General features: G+C 43.4%; 1 long non-coding RNA gene across 1 annotated transcript in view; it reads left to right on the top strand.

Annotated features, from left to right (window-relative positions):
* LOC122809283 overlaps nucleotides 1-17765 on the top strand; it is a 138585-nt gene that overhangs the window by 56883 nt on the left and 63937 nt on the right. The gene's annotated exons all lie outside the window — the stretch shown is intronic.

Below are 17765 nucleotides of genomic sequence, written 5' to 3'. Positions count from 1 at the left end.
ATTATTGAGGCTGATCAACTCAAAATTACTGTAGGTAATGCACCATATTTGTGCAGAGTGTACCTAGATTGCATGCTGAAGTACATTTCTGTTTGAAATCATCATTTGATCACTGCTGCAGTACATTTAGATATATAATTATATCCTGCACAGAATACAAAAGCCAGACAGCTTCCAAAGCTTAAAGGAACCTTTCATGCACCCAAGCAGTTGACAGCTCAAGCAGAGCTGAAGAAAATCAGTGGATTGAGCACCAAGCCCTTCAAAGCTTTCCTGCTGCCGAAGAGTGCTCTTCTTACAGGCTTTTGAGGAAATGTTGGCTAGCATTTCTCCATTGCTGCTGTGTCGTGACTTTTAGTCACCTTTTAACTGTGAAGTGTTACTTTGAACAACTTTTTAGTTTTGTGTTGTTGTCTTTCGGCTTTTCTCTGTTAGGGGTCGCCACAGAGGAACTCCGGTCCGCTAATGATTGGCAGTAGATTTTCACGAATGCCGAGGTGCCAGCTCGACATTCAACCTTCAATGGAGGCATGCCCATTTACGCATGTCTTTTGAATGCCCACCCAACTGCGGGGAGGACATGCAGACTCCACACAGAAGGCACTGCCGCACTCCAGCTGAGAATCGAATGGGAGAACTGTCATTTCTGTGTTTTTCTTCTGAAAACTTCTGTAGCAGTTTTTCCAACTCCTAAAAGTAATTTATGTTGTGCTTTGTCCAGAGTATTCAATGTTACTTGCCAAAATATAAGAAACTTTTCTTCCAATTCAGGTTCCTTTTTTCAGGAAATAGAGTAAGCCACATTCATCATAAATTACTGCGGCAGTAATTTTCTGCTATAAGGTTATATCCTGTCTAGGATATAACAGCTGGTCAGTCTTTCAAAGCCTTTGGGTTACTCCACACATGCACCCAGGCTGCTGTCAGTTCGAGCTCCTGTATGGAGAAAGCAGAAGCTTGGGCACCAAAAAGCTTTAGTACCTTCTTGCCACCCTTGAGAGCACTCCTTCAAGCTATACAGGATCAGCAGTTTGCTTTTTCTTCCATTGCTGGCTTATACATATTTTCTCATTTCCCTCCCTGCCAGTCCTGAATGTTTGTCATTTCCTCCTTTGGCATCAGATTATTTTAGGCTATGGGTTCTAAGAATTGTTCAGGAGGCTTACAAATGGCAGTGGAAAAGCCTAGCTCCTTTTCAGGAAAACCCATCCCATGCTCCATATTGTTTCGCTGTTTTTTCTCTTTAATGCTTTCTTTGGGAGGGGGTCATAGAACCAGTGCTCCCAGGTCATTGGGAGAAATGTTTTTAATCTAGAATTTTCTGGTACAGAGAAAGTTTCTTCCTTGGAGACTAGTACTAGTCCTCTTCTTTCTTTCTTTGTTCTGAAGGTTCAAAATGTTGGCTGTTACCTCTAATCCTTTCTGGGAGTTGGCTGGTAAAATTGTTTTGGAATAATGCTTAATTAATTTCCATTTTCTCAGATTTCTGAGTTTTCTGTAAGGTTTTCTGTGTCTGTGTTACAATATAAGTTGTCTACATTACCATTACCATTAGGATTATTTACTTCTTATAGGGTGTTCACTAAGTGTCCTGTTGTAGTCCAGTACAGTCCGCATGGCATTCATACTTTTTCTTATTTAGACAGCTTATTTTCACAGAACCTTTTTCCAAGTTGTCACTTATCCTGTGCTATGATTCAAGATGAACAGGTGGGGTAGTTGTTCTGTATGCTTTATTATACAGAAACCCAACGGCAAATAGCAACATAAAATATAAACGAACTGATTAAATGACAGACCATTGCATAGATGCATGCTTACATCTCAACAACTGTCTACAAAATGGCAGTCTGGCTCACACGTGCTCAGTATTTATACGTATGTGCAAGCCCATGGAAAGCGTTTTAAAGGTATACATAGATACTGATCTACATCCTCCCTGTTTAGTGAATTGCCCACAATAAAATGACATCTGAAAAAGACATGCAATTATACAGACACTGAGAAGTAAACACAGCGTTCAACAGCAATCTGGAAATGTAAAGCTAAGTATATTTTTGGCACTTTAACTGTTCATATTTCTGCACTGTCTTATTTTTGCCTGACTGAATTATTTATATATTTGCTGGCATTGTATTCTGATCTCTGCTAAAACCTTTTTTTGTCTCCTCCTCGCACCCTACTGCTGTTCTATTTTTAAAGTTGGTGGCTCTTGCAGTTGCCCGCCCCTACTGTAAATTTGATCTGGGACACTCCTCCTAGTCCCACCCCATTAGCTCATTCTACCCAATACAAAGATCATTTGGGAAGTCCAAACCCCTTAGTCTCTTACTTAACCTTGAATTTTCTTCTGTTCCTGCTCTATCCCTTTTTACTTTAAAGTTTTTTTTTTTCCAGCTGCTTATATTTTTCTAATTTGTGTTTCTTCTTATTACTCTGTTACTTCGTCTTGCTTTGCTTCTTCCTTATACTTGCTGCCTCTTCTCTAAAGTGTTCTACTGCATCTATTCTGTTGAATTTATTACTGCTTGTTTATAGCCTGTCTAAATTGTGTTATTCTTAAGTATTATTCTAAGCTCTTAGTTTTGGTTTAAGAACTTGGGATTTAGGCCCACCCCTTAGCTCTCCCTGGCCTTTCTCCCTCAGATTCTGAAAAATATGAATGGACAATTTCTTACAGTTTCTTCTACCAGTCTGGTTAATATAGGCATCCTGAGACAGTGTAGCAACTGCCTCATGTACACGGACAGCCATCTACTACTACCACCTAGGATCACAATTTGTGAGAGATGCAGTTACATTAGGAACCTAGAGTCCAAGCTCTCTCCCCCTCAAGCCAGTATATCTGGCACTGAAAAGGTTGTCAACACAATCCCTACAGCTTGAACACCACCCACACCTACACAACACACACCTACATATGCGGAGGTCCTCCACGTAAGCATACCCAAACAAAGGAAACGTTCGAGGCAAAAACACATGTGATCACCATAGCCCTCCACACCACATACAATGCATAGTCCACACACCTCTGCCTCACAACCACTAAGGCTTCACCATAAACCCAACATATTAGTCATAGGAGACGCCATTGTGAGACACACAGATGTGCCTCTCACCAGACTGGATAAGGAGAAGGTCGCAGTTAGTTGTCTGTCAGGCAGTCAAGTCTCTCAACATCAGGTACTGTAATGATTCTGTCATAGTCCATGTTGGCGTGAATGACTAGAGACTTACCTCTCTGGACTGTATGAAGAGAGACATGATTGAGCGCGCTGATTATGTGTCACAAGCAGGTATGTCCCTAGCCTTATGCAGCATTCTGCCATCACCCAGAATAATGCCTCAATACAAACAGAAAATGATTGACTTTAACAATTGCCTTGGTTTCTGGTGTTTTTCCAGGGGGATTCAGTACCTGACAGCCCGGGAAGATATGATCGACAGACCACAATGCTTTGCCAGAGATGGCCTGCATCTGTCTCACCTGGGCTTTAGGCTTTTGCCAAAGGCTCTTTCCTCCCCTATAGTGTATTTTTTTTTAAGGAAAAGTGATGAGGTTAAAACTACCAACAAAAAATGTCAACAAAACACAAATTAAAGGGCATGCTGCTAAACGCTTAGTCTAAACCTGAAACTACACTCATTGCAAGCATTCCTAACCTTGGAAAATGCTGACATCTGTGTAGTCACAGAAACCTGGTTCAAAGCTGCGGACAGCACCCCAGCCTTACTTGGTTACTCATCTTGCCATACATTCAGACCCCAAACTGAGCCAAAGAAGGTGGAGTTTCAGTATACATTAGACATGCACACCTCCAGGCTGGTCAAACAGTATGACGCACAGGAGATACTCCAGGTGCAGTTAACCATTGACAAGACACCTTTTCAAATCATAGCTAGCTACCGGCCTCCAAATCTGACTCAAGATGCCCAATCCGCCAACTTGGCCTGTTTGAATCTATCAAGATTCAACCATTTACCCTAATCTTGGGTGACTTTAACTTCCCAAACATAGACTGGAAGAACTACACATGCCATAGCACAAATGCCCAGAGATTCCTTCATTTTGTCAATGCAAATGCCTTGGAACATCTAGTCGATACCCCCACAAAGGGTTGATAATATCTTGGACTTGGTATTAACCAACATGAGTAACCACTGCAGCATCCCTATAGTATCATCCTCTCTGGTAAGATCCGACCACAAAGCGGTCACTTTCGAAGTCACCATCTCCCCAACCCCTCTCTAGCTAGTATCAGACATAAAAACTTCTCCAAAGCTGATTACAGCCTCCTGAGGGATGGTATAAACAGCTTTACAGCCCCCTCCCCCTCGGTAGGAACTGGCACCAATATCCAAAACTGCACCAAATCACTATACGAGCATTTATATAGATGCATGGAATCAGGCATACCCAACAGGACTAAATCATCCTCTGCAAGGAAGAGTAAGCCTGCCTGGTGGACGTCTGCAATAAATAAACTCCGATAATAAAAGGAAAAAATTCCTGTCAAAGACCAAGAAGGAGCAGGTGCCCAATTGGAAGCAATGTCTCCTTAGCCTGAACAAGCAAATAAGACAACTAGTGAAATCCTTCAAAGCAAAGTTTGAGTCCAAATTGGCCACACCTTCTAAAGACAGTCATAAGGCCTACTTCACATATGTCCTCAACCTCAAAGGAATCACCCAGATCTATTCAGAACTAGTGGTCAAGGACACCACATATACAACTGCCGTAGGTATAGTAAACTTGCTGGCTGACAGATTCAGTGAAAACTTTACTCCTCTGCCCCCCATCAGTAAATCAGGACATCCCCAGTACCTGCCCCCTTCCCCTTATATCTATGGAACAAGTCATCACTGCTCTCTCAAAGGCAAAAAATACCGCCTCCATGGGACCCGATAGCATCCCAGGCTGCATCCTATGTGAACTCATGCAGCATCCTATGTGAACTCATGCAGGAACTTGCAGCACCACTAGGCACCCTATTCAACCAAAGCCTGAATACTGGCTTCATCCCAACTGAGTGGAGGACAGCCACTGTTATCCTTTACACAAAGATGGAGTATCTAGCGATCTGGGAAATTAGAGACCCGTCAACCTAACTAGCCTAATCTGCAAGGCCATGGAATGGATTATCATGGACCTCATCAACAAGGATATTGGCAACCTCCAGACTCTTGATCCCACACAGTTTGGCTTCATCAAGGGGAGGTCATGTCTGCTAAATTTGGTCAACTTCTTTGAGACAGTCACCAAAGCCATGGATGAGGGAAGACTGTGCACACCGCCTACCTTGACCTGCCAAAGCCTTTGACACTATTCCCCACTCTGGCATAATAGCTAAACTCTCTCAACTAGGCATCAGTCCATATGTTACCAGATGGGTAGCAAACTGGTTCACTGATAGAACCCATGTAGTCAAAATAGAGGAAGCCACCTCAAGCAGTAGACCCGTAACAAGCAGCGTACCCCAGGGTTCGGTCTTGGGGCCTTTGTTATTTGGGATATACTTTTCTGAGGTGCAGGTCAAAACCAGTGGGCTATGGTTGACCAAGTTTGCAGATGACTGCAAGCTGGGTGCTGTCATCAATTCCCCTAGTGATGTGGACATCCTCCAAGAGGGTCTCACTCAGGCAAATGACTGGTGTCAGAAACATGGCCTCAAGCTGAATACCAAAAAATGCATCATCATACCCTGTAGGGAGAGTGATGTCCTTACAAATTTTCACATCAACAACAACATCATAAGCACTTAATCAGTTGTGAGGGATTTGGGCACCCAGGTTGATGGCAACCTGACTTTGACCACCATGTTGATTCTGTTGTACGGAAAGCCTTCTACATGGCCCACCTCATAAGTAAGAGTATCTCATCCAGGGACAAGGTCATAACATCCCTGTATTCTTCCCTTATAAGGCCCATTGTAGAGTACAGTGCCCCTTTTGGCATGTACCTTGCAAAGCACATGCAGCAGCTGGAGAGACCACAGAGGTGCCTCACCAGGAGACTCCAGGGCCTTAAACATCTACCATACACAGGCTAAAAGCCCTATCTTTCTACTCTGTTTCATACAGACTCCTCAGAGGTGACCTCTGTCTAGCATACAAGGCATTCACGGACCCCACCTTGATGGGACTGCTGCATATCCACAAGTCAAGTTCCACTCGAGTAACCTGCACGTGTGGCCTCAACCTGGTCTGTGACATCAACAAGTCTTGTTGGCAGGACAGATTTGTGTTCCAGAGACTCTCCCATCTATGGAATAGATTCCCTGTCTACATCAAGCAGAGCACCTCTTTACCCCTTTTTAAGCACAACCTGGATAACTAGATGGGAAACTGAAAATATAACCCTGGGATTTAACCCATGTCTCTGCTGGACAGGGACATTGGGTGCTGATTTGTCTAAACATGGGCTAAACTCTTGGCTAGGCTTATAAGGGCCTCAGGGCCAATAGCCTAGTAACCTCCTATGACCTTACGTCCAAGCTGCCATGTATCTGGAACATTGTCTAGAAATGCAGCCTGCTCTAGTGATATAGCAATTAGGACTAGGTTTGGCAACAAAGACAGTCATTTGTGAGCAACCTGTTTCAGGAGTTTTGGGAATCTTCTCAGGAACAGGGATATTTGCTGGAATGTCCTTTGGAACTGGAGCACCGGATAACTCGCTCACAGGCAAGATACTGCAATACAGGCTCGGTCACTAGTACTAAATAATCTGATGTTGTTAATCTTCATTCATTCCTTACTGATGGTTGTTGGTTCCGTCCTTGGAACAAGCTTGTGCCAGCCAAAAAACTCTTGAGCTAAGCCTTTATCCACTATGCCCTTCTCCCTGTTATCTCAGATCTTGTTTGCCGTAAAGCCGTCTCAAGCCAGCTCTCAGCTAAGTACTTAGCTTGTTGCTTATAAAAGTGTGTTTTTCTTGGATTGTTCACCTTATTTTCAGTCTAAACTCACTTCTTTAATATATCGTTATTTTTTTACCCACTTTTGTGTATTTTTCCTGTTTCCTTTTCCTCAAATACCTTACGGTAATCTCAAGTACCATTGTTGGTACGGCCCTTTACCTTCTGTGGTAATCCTTCAGTACCATTGCTGGTATTCCTTTCCTTCTCTCTCCCCCCACCCTTTTTTTTTTTTTTTTTTTTTTTGGTATTATTGGATTTGTATTGTGATATGATGTTTGAGAAAAACATGGTTTAAACAGTGTGACAAGTGTAGTCTCAAGATGCCCAGCAGTGATTCTTATGTTTCATGTGTATATTGTTTGGGAGTTCCCCATCTTTCTGTACAGCCTCCTTGTACTATTTGTCAGGGGTTCAGTTCCCGAACTCTTAATGAAAGAAAAAAACGAGCTGATTCTGAAGGGCCTCCTTAAGATGCCCTTCTGAGAGGCTATCTCTGCATCGGAGGGTTCACCGCCTCCCAAAAAAGAACATAAAGGGCATAAAAAGAGACCACATTTGGTTTCTTCTTCACCCTCTGGTGATAGAAAGTAGGAACCAAGACCAAAAATGCTAAAAATGACCCTTTCAGCTCCAGAGTTGAAACCAGCTTCTACGGCACCATCTTCGGTACTGTCAACAATCATTTTATTGTCATGACGATTTCTGCACCGACAACATCTACAGCACCAACCCTGCCAAAACTGCAAATGATGACTTCCACCCCGATCACGGCACTGAGCTTGCCTACAACATCGGTTCCAAGTTTGGACACCCCTGCTAGACAGGTCGATATTGGTGCCAATAGACCATACTGCACAGACCCTGTACTCCTCTTCAGTGGATCTTTTTGTTGGGCAGCAATTTAGCCCTTTCTTAGAACGGCCAGAGTCCCTGTCGGGGATTTCCACTAGATCATCCAGGAGCCTCTCGGAATTGGACGTGGTGCGTTTTGTGGACCAGCTGCTGATGGCCAGAGAAACTGCAACACTTTCCAAGATCCCATTCCCTTTTGGACTTGGAGAATCTCTTTCCACAAACTTCAGCTTATTTTCCTCCTTTGACCTCTTTGCAGGCTTCGAAGTACTCTGCACCAATGCCTTTCTCGGTTCCCACATCTTTGGTACCACTAGTGGTTCTCACTGTGGCTCCGGAGCCGACCCTTTGGCCTTTGACTCGCTCAGATCCAGGCCATCCTCAGGTTCAGGATTGGACTGCTGGCTCCTCAGCACCTGGTACGGCAACGGGCTTTCCTACGGTGCCATCTGCCACGGTTCCAGGAGCACTCTCGGTACCGAGTTCCCTTGCGGCTCCGTCCTTGGGAGCAGGGTGTGACCCTGGTTCTGAGGTTGTCCTTCTTGGGTCCGGGCTCCCATCCCTCTTCAGGCAGACTAGCTTTCCAAATGATGGAGGGGGCTCTCCATTGGCATTGGAGCCCCAGATATGTCCTTACTCTGAGCCACAGCTGACACAAGCCACTGCTTCGCCTGTCGCAGGGTGCCCCTTCTTCGGAGTCCTCTTCAGGAACTCCAGAAGAGGTACTGTGCAAGAGGAAGCACGTGGACTCACCAGAGGAGTCTCTCACTGGGGACACAGACTACAATGAAGGGAAAGGGTCGCCACGGTCGCCCCTTGATGTCTCATTCGGAGACATCCTTGAAATACTAAAGCAGAGGGATGACTGGAAGCCCACCAATCCCTCTTCTGAGAGTCCGTGTTTCTGCAGGCTTTTTGTGCTCAACCCTCTACTTCCTGGGTGACCCTGCCTGCAGATGACCTGGTTCAGCTCATCGTGCAGCGCGCCTGGAAGAGTCCTGACACCATTGAACCTATCCCATGGAGGCTGGACAAAATTTTATCGCCTCATGAGCAGCACTCTCACTGATCCAAGGGTCTTCCAGTAGACAAAATGGTGGTGGCAGCTGCCACGAAAAAGGAGCTGGCTGATGTGAGAGCCAGACTGTGCACCCCCGAAACAGGGAGTCTCGGGTGGTGGACAGGCTAGGTAATGAGTTTTTGCATCATTGACCTTTGCTGTTGGGTCTTTGAATTATCTGACACACTTCATCAGGCTTCAGAGATACTTAGTTGCCGAACTTTCCAAAACCTTAGCAGAAACGGTTTCTGACAAGGCCCATGACAAAGTGGCCTCTCAGTTAGCTACCCTGGAATCCATTTTCAACTCCTCCCTGTGTCTGATTTCTCACACAAGAAATTATAGGGTCCTTTCCGTGACACATCTGGCGAGTATACTGCCCGAGGCAGAGGGGGGGTAACTGATCCAGAGGGTGCCCCTACAGGGGTAGAGGGGGTCCACGTAACCAGGGCTCCAGAGATTCTTTCTTTGGACAACCCTATCAGCACTGCTGAGGAGCGGCCGATTGCTTTCCTCTGGAAGCAGTCGGGGAACATTTTTCCTTGCAGCTTTCTGCCTGGCTAACAATAACAATGGATCTATGGGTGCAATGAATCATAACCAGAGGATACCATGTCCCATTCAATCTTTACCCAAAGTTACCAAGTCAAACTTCCAACATTCCACCCAGTCAAAGGGAAACAGCAGCGCTAGAAATTCAAAAGCTGCTTCAAAAAGTGTCATCCAGGCCAGATAGGATCTAGATTTTACTCCAGTTTCTTTTCAGTGCCAAAGAAGACTGGACTGGATGCCAATTCTGGATCTCAGCATCCTAAACAAATTTGTCAAACAAGAAAAATTCCGGATGGTCACGGATCAGTCCATTCTCCCTTTCTTGGAGAAAGATGATTGGATGTGCTCAGTAGATCTTCAGAATGTGCATTACCACATAAAAATGGACAAGTGCTCCAGAAGATTTCTTCAATTCCGGCTAGGGGCCAATCACTTTCAATTCCATGTGCTGCCTTTTGGACTCTCTTTAGCTCCCAGAGTGTTCACCAAGTGCATGGCAGCGGTACCAGCTCACTTGAGACTTCAAGGATTCCAGGTGTTTCTGTATCTAGACGATTGACTCCTCACCGCCCACCAAGCGTCTACTGGAGATAACACTAAACTACACACTTGGACGAGCAGAATCTCTGGGAATCTCAATAAATTGGGGAAAGTGCAACCTGATTCCCTCTCAATCCTTAGAATTTATTGGGGCAGTTTTCAGCACAAATGCTTGCCTAGTTTCTCTCCCGGACCACAGACTGTACAGGATAAGATCCCAAATATGGGTGATACTCTGTCAAAATCTAGTCCCAGCTTGAACAGTTCTTCAACTCCTGGGTTCCATGGCAGCGTCAATTACCATAGTGCCCTTGGCAAGACTACACACGAGAATTCTCCATTGGCTCCTCCTAACTCAGTCGTACCCCTTACAACATCCCTTGTCCTTTCAAATACTGATAACTCAGTGATGCAAGCGGGATTTAATGTGGTGGATGAAACCAGGCGAACAACAATAGTTGCCCCTTTTACCCGCAACAGCCCAGGGCCACAGTGACCACGGATGCTTCGCTAATAGGGTGGGAGGGGAGCTTTACCAGGAGAAGACTGTCCAAGGCACTTGGTCAGACATAGAGGCCTACCTGCATATCCATGTCCTAGAATCGAGTGCGGTGCTTCTAGTGTTGCAAGCATTTCAATCCATCTTTCCGTTGGGGACAATTGCTATTCAGTCAGACAACATGTCAGTAGTCTGGTAGATCAACAAACAAGGGGGGGAACTAAGTCCTACCCGTTGTGTCGAGAAGCCATGCGAATGCGGCAGTGGGCGATTGCTTCCAACCACTTTCTTATTGCAATGCATATTCCTGGGAGTTCCAGCGTGATTGTGGACAAGCTGAGCAGATGCATCCTACTGCCTCACCAGTAGTCCCTCAATCCTATCATTGCGGTGAAGATCTTCAGCCGCTGGGGCCAGCCTTGCTGTGACCTATTCGCTTCTCCAGCAAACTACAAATGCAGCAGCTACTTCACCCTAATTTCCTCGCAGGGGGGTCCCCCGAGGGATGCTGTGATTCACGATTGGCCCACGGGACTTCTGTATGCTTTCCCTCCCTTCCCTCTGATCCCCCAATTTCTAAAGAAAGCCCTTCATCTGAGAAGCAGAGTAATCCTCATTGCTCCTTACTGGCCACGACAAGTTTGGTTTCCCTTCCTTTGGCTTCATCTAGTAGATCAACCATGGATTCTGGATCCAATTCTAGAACTGATCTTGCACCCACAAGGGTTGTCTCACCCAAACGCCTCCAGTCTCAAGCTGACAGCTTGGTTTCTCCACTTCCGGTAATCGCCAGGCAGGATAACCTTACCTCCCCAGTGCGTGATATCCTTCTGGCTTCATATAAACCATCCACCAGGAAAGTCTATCTTTGCAAGTGGAAGAGGTTCCTTATTTAGTCCCGACAAAGACAATTAGACTCTTGTTCAGCTCCTGTCAGTGTGGTTTTGGTTTATTTATCAAGTCTTCTCTGTTCAGGAGCAGCTGCCTCAACCATTCAAGTACACTTAGCTGCTATCTCAAACTTCCATTATGGTTTTCAAGACTCATCATTAATCTCCCATTGTCTCTGCAAAACTTTTCTTAAAAGATGTCTTTCATATTAGACCACCCTTCAGGGAACCCATCGAACCTTGGAATGTAACACTAGTACTACAATCTCTGACACTTCACCCTTTGAACCTGCTTCCACTTGTGACCTTAAGTTCCTGTCCTGGAAATGTTTATTTCTGATAGCTGTCACATCAGCCCGACTCATTTCAGAGCTTCAGGCTTTGTGTATTAAACGCCCTTACATGGTATTTGATAAAGACAGAGTATCACTCCGGACCAGTCCTTCCTTTCTGCCCAGGGTTATTTCAGACTTGAAAATTAACCAAGCGATTGACTTTCCAGTCTTTTCACCCAACTATTCAAAGAAGGGAGAGTACTGTCTTCATTTGCTGGATGTTCATAGACAGTTATGTTTTTACCCGGACAGAACAAAGTCAGTAAGAAAATCAGACCAGCTATTTGTGTCCTATTCATGCCCGAAATTGGGAACCCTGTCTCAAAAGTAACCTTGTCCAAATGTCTGAGAAACTATATATCCTTGATTTACCAACAAAGTAAAATTCCTCTACCAAGCAAAGTCAGAGCACATTCTACCAGGTCAGTAGCAACTTCTGTTGCTTTTCATGCAAAGGCTTCATTGAATGATATTTGTGCAGCTGCAACTTGGGCTACCCCTTATACCTTTATCGCTCATTACAAATTGGGTTTGGCCTCCAGGGGAAGAGCATCTTTTAGTTCAATGGTGCTCAGGAACATCCTTCTGTAAGGCCCTTAATCCATAAGATTAACAACATCAGATAAAGAAGTTATGTTCTTACCATAACGTTCTGTCTGTGTTGTTCATCTTCATTCATTCATTATGTCCCACCCCCCTTTCCCCTTCAGAGGCTCTTGGGGGATCGAATTGAGTCCTATTCCTGCTTTAGGGTTTCTGCTCAGAGACCGCATCTGCTTTACTTATAACGGGCAAAGTCAGTCTTTGGTAACCGGGAGAAGGGCATTGTGGGTAAAGGCTTAGCTCAAGAGTTTTTTGTCTGGCATGAGCTTGTTACAAGGCTGACCTGGTTCCAAGGACAGAACCGACACCCATCAGTAATGAATGAATGAAGATGAACAACACAGATGGAACGTTATGGTAAGAACATAACTTTTTGCCAATTCCGCCTAAATTCTACTCCTTGTGATTCCACAATGTACAGTCTTTGCTTTGGACATACACTTTTCACAACTCCAATCCGATCAAAACCTTTGGACGTCTGTATCCTCACCATCTCCCCTTCTTGTAATGGATTGAGCGGTTTACTGGACTTAACATAATAGGACTTCTGGACAAATGCCTTTTCATAAGTTGGGCTGTCACTCCTTTTGTTTTTAGCACAGGGAGCCAACAGATTGATACTAATTGGTAGTGTGGTTCTGGTTTGTCTCGACAAAAGCCTTTGTGCAGGTGAAATAAGTTGTTTATCACTAGGAATATTTCTGAGGTTCAGGAGATTCAGAAAAATATCGCTATTGTCTAGTTTCAACTTTTCTAATAACTGTTTCGCACTTTGACGTGCACATTCTGCCAGACCATTTGATTGTGGGTACTTGGGCCTCTTCGTAACATGAATAAAGTCCCACTCTTCAGCAAATCTCTTGAACTGCTGTCTTGTAAACTGTGTACCATTGTCAGAAATAACTTTGTGCAGACTACCATGGACTGCAAAATGACACTTCAACTAAGTAATGACAGTACTGGATGCTAAATTAGGAAGTAGGTCAATGTCGAACCAATTTGAATAAGCGTCTACAATACCAAGTAATGTTGATCATTCCATTCAAAAATGTCTGTAGCTACTGTCGACCAAGGTAGTTCATGAATCTGGCTTAGCTGAAGTGGTTCTTTCTGTTGATGTGGCTTAGTACTATTGGATACAGAACAAGATGAAAGTACTCTGTCCATATCCTTTGACATGGAAGGCCAAAATACTAGTCCTCTTTCCCTTCGTTTGGTAGAATCAGTTCCTGAGTGGCCACGATGCAAGATGGTAATATACTCTTGTTGCAAGGATTTTAGAACAATCATTTTTGGACCTTTCATGATGATACCATTGTCAAGCAAAACCTCATCTCTGTAAGGAAAATATGGTTACACTTCTACTGGTAAACAAGATTGCTTTGAAGGCCATCCTCTACTGATAAAGTGGTTGAGCTTCTGAAGTATTGCATCTAAGGCTGTGTGACCTCTAAGCTCATCAAGATGTGTGGAAGAAAAATTTCTCACTTCTATGACTTCAAAATCAAGGTTCTCAGTTTCATGCTGTTCAGTGGTGTTTCTGGGCGATCTGGATAATGTATCAGCAAGATGAAGAAGTTTGCCTTTTGTGTAGACAAGATTGAAATTGTACTTTTGCAATTTCAACATTATGCATTGCAATCCGGCAGGAGCTGTATGCATAGGCTTTCTCAAAGTAGTGACTAGAGGTTGGTGATCTGTTTTGATTTGAATTGGGCGGCTGTAAATATAATCATGGAACTTCGGACATGCAGACACAATTGCCAAGAGTTCTTTATCAGTCTGCACATACTGCATCTCAGTTTGGGTTAAAGTTCTGGACGCATTGGCTACTGAGCTACCGTCATGAAGAATGACTGCTCCAAGACGAAACTTCAAAGCATCACAAGAAAGAATAACTGGTTTGTGAACGTCGTAGTATATGAAAGTTGGTGGACCGGCAATTCTCTGTTTTAGGACATCAAATGCACTTTGGTTTTGTTCTAACCAGGACTAGGATACATCTTTGTGTGTCAGCTCCCTGAGCAGTGCTGAAAGTTGGTTCAAGTCTGAAATTAACTTGCATAGATAGTTAACCATGCCAAGAAAACGTTGTAAGGCTTGAACATTGTCTGGAGCTGGCATCTCAAAAATTACTGTTTGCTTGGCAGGATCTGGTCGTAAGCCTGAACTGGTAAAGAAATGACCAACATAAGCAACTTCTTGTAGCCTGAATTTGCACTAATGAGGATTCAGCTTAAGACTTCACGTGCTCTTTCCATAACTTGGTTTCTGTCATGCTCTGCTTCACCATTACCTCCTACAAGAATATCATCTGCTGTAATAGCACACTGATAACCAGAAAAAAATTGTTCCATGGCATGCTGGAAGACTTCACTGATGGAATTTATCCCAAATGGCATCCTTCAAAATCTGTATCTGCCAAAAAGAGTACTGAAAGTAGTTAGCAGTGAAGATTTTTGGTCAAGCACAATTTGCCAAAATGAACTTTTTGTATCCAGTACAGAAAAAACAGTGGCATTTGGCATAAGAGCAGTGACTTCTTCAACTGTACACATTGGCTGATGAGGTCTTTTCAGTGCTTTGTTCGAATCTCTTGGATCAGTACATATTCTGATATCATCTGAGCTTTTCTTATGAGCTACCACCATGGAAGATACCCATTCAGTAGGTTCTTCTACTGAACAAATCACACCTTGCTGCACCATTTTATCTAGCTTGGCCTTGACTCTGTTCTGCATAGCTACTAGAACTTTCCAGGTTGGTCTGACAACTGGGCTGGCTTCATGGTCTAACTTCATGGAGTACACAACTGGGAGTCTGCCTAGTTTGTCTTTGAAAAGATCAGCATAGGTAGAAAAATAGTCTGGGAAAAATTAGAACAGTGGTCTTTTAAGCTTACATGGTGGACTTCCTTATTAAATGAAAGTAGACCCATTTACAAGGTATCTCTTGTTGTTGTTGTTAGTCTTTCGGCTTTTCCCGGTAAGGGGTCGCCACAGTGGAACTCCGGTCCGCTAATGACTGGCAGTAGATTTTTTTTTTTTTTTTTTTTACGAAACGCCGAGGTGCCAGTTCGACGCCCAACCTTCAATGAAGGCACGCCCATTTACGCACACATGTCTTTCGAACGCTACCCAACCGTGGGGAGGACATGCAGACTCCACACAGAAGGCACTCCCAAGCCGAGAATCGAACGGGAGAACTTCTTGCTGTGAGGTAACAACTCTACCGCCGTACCACCGCTGCTTGATTTACAAAACTGTCTCTGAGGCCTAATACAAACTGTCTGTGAGGCCTAATAATGACTGTATGTGCCTTTTGACTACGTAAAATTGCAAGTCATAGCTGTTCCCAGCAAAGTAGCACGAAAGCACTACTGAAGCTTCATTTTGAATTTCTTCACCACCATCAAAAACGAGCTTCACACACTTTGCCAAATCAAGCTTCTCACCAGCACATACTCTAGCAAATGTTTCTGCTGACATAACATTGCACTTTAAACCTGTGCAAACTTTGAGCTTTGTGGGTTTTCCATTTATCTGAACAGTACAAAATACTTCATTCTTTGCCCATAAATCTATTGCAGTGACTGTTTCATCAAGCACAGACACACCATCAACATAAAAAGTAGGGTCACAGTTTTCTCATTGATCAACTAATCTCTTTGAGTGTTCTTTTTTAATAAAAGAATGAGCCTCTTTTGATTTACAAAAATGTTTGGAAATTATTCCACGTTTTACATCTGTGGCATTGCTGACCAAAAGCCAAGCACTTTTCTCTTTTAGACGCATGGTTGTCACCACAATTATGACATTCGACTATGAGGCTAGGTGAGGGCACATGCTTTGAGTTTGCTGACTCGCCCTTGTGCTTCACTGAGACTGTGGGTGCTCTGGAATTTGCCAGAAAGTTACGGGGTTTACCAGGGACGGTTACAGGGTTCACAGTTGCAGCCATGTGCTTAGTATGCAGCACATGGTTAAAAGAAACAGGCCTATCAACATTAGCACTAGAAGGTACTGGAAGCATGCATTTCTCATTTGTAAGCGTATTTGTGTGTTTTTCTGTAAGCTCATATATTTGACAAATCTCAGTGGCCTTATTTAAAGTTAAACCACTGTCTTAAAACAAAATCTTTCTCATAGCATCATCTTTAATACCACACACAAGTCTGTCTTTTATCATCTCATCCCTTAAATCACCAAGTCTGCATATTTTAGCTTTGTTTCTCAAGTGAGTTGTATGTGCTGCAAAAGTTTCCCCAGGCTTTTGATCCCTTGTGTAAAGTAAGTGCCTTCCCATCACAATATTATTTTGGGGGGTTACACATTTCTCTAAATTGACACTTTAAGCACTTGGGGGGGGGGGGTCTTCCTTGATTTAGCCATTATATGGTGTTTCCCCCTCCCCTGCAAACGTACTCTCTTGCACTGGCTTCTGAACCAGCTAAATTAAGCAGAATAAATGCCTTGTTATGTGCATCTTTGTCAGAAAATGCAGCTTGTATGAAAATATGGTAGTCTTGCTCAACACTTTCCGATTCTGTGCTGTATTGGTATCGCATACAAGTGGGCTAGAATTTCGAAATCCTTCAGCCATGCCTACAAAGTATGCTTAAACACACTGCAAATGTGGCCCTTGTAATTATGTACAAATATGCACAACACACCAGGTACTTGTAATATCATTCACATGCACAATAAACTCTTCGAAGTATTGTACTTTGTTAAATGTGCTTTGAAATCGCTGTATTTTGTGAAGTAAGTGTACTATAATACTGCACAAACTTGCAAACACTTCTTATACTTCAGATATCTTGAAAAGCTTCAATTAATGAGAAAAAGTAGCATATAGCAAAAAAATGCTTTTATGAGATTCAGACATTGTTTCAAACATTTTCATAACTATTTTGAATATTTTTATCAATATGTCACAGTTTTGGACATTTTGTTTAATTAGAAATTCGTTTTGAGGGTTCTGAGTGCTTCTTTTTATATTCTTTTGGTAAGAAATCATTTAAGCAAGTTTTAGTATGTGGAATTTGTTTCTGACCTGTTTTGTGAGTTGTACGTGCAGTAGGGATAATCCATTCCTCTATATTCCTCTAACATTAACTGAGTGCCTCTGGTCTTTATTCTGAATCCCAATTCTGACACCATGTCGGTCGTCCTATGTTATGATTCAAGACTAATAGGAGGAGTAGTTCGTTTATATGCTTTATCATGTAGAAATGCATCAGGATGGATAGCAGCAACATAAAATATAAATAAACTAATTAACGGGCAGACCATTGCTTACATTTCAACAGCTGTCTACAAAACTGTAGTCTGGCTCGCACATGCTCAGTATTTATACGCATGTGCAGGCCCATGGAACGCTTCTTAAAGGTATACATGCATACTGATCTGCACAAGTGTCAGGAGTAAGAAATCTGCTTATTGACCTAGGTTTCCAAATGAACAGAATTGTGTTCCTAGGATACCTTCTAGACATGGACTTGCCATGTAAAAG

The sequence above is a fragment of the Protopterus annectens genome, chromosome 8.part0 (assembly GCF_019279795.1).
Source record: "Protopterus annectens isolate FY-2018-M chromosome 8.part0, PAN1.0, whole genome shotgun sequence".
In the NCBI taxonomy this organism is placed as follows: Eukaryota; Metazoa; Chordata; order Ceratodontiformes; family Protopteridae; genus Protopterus; species Protopterus annectens.
The sequence above is the reverse complement of the archived record's forward strand: the minus strand, read 5'-3'. Positions and strand labels throughout refer to the sequence as shown.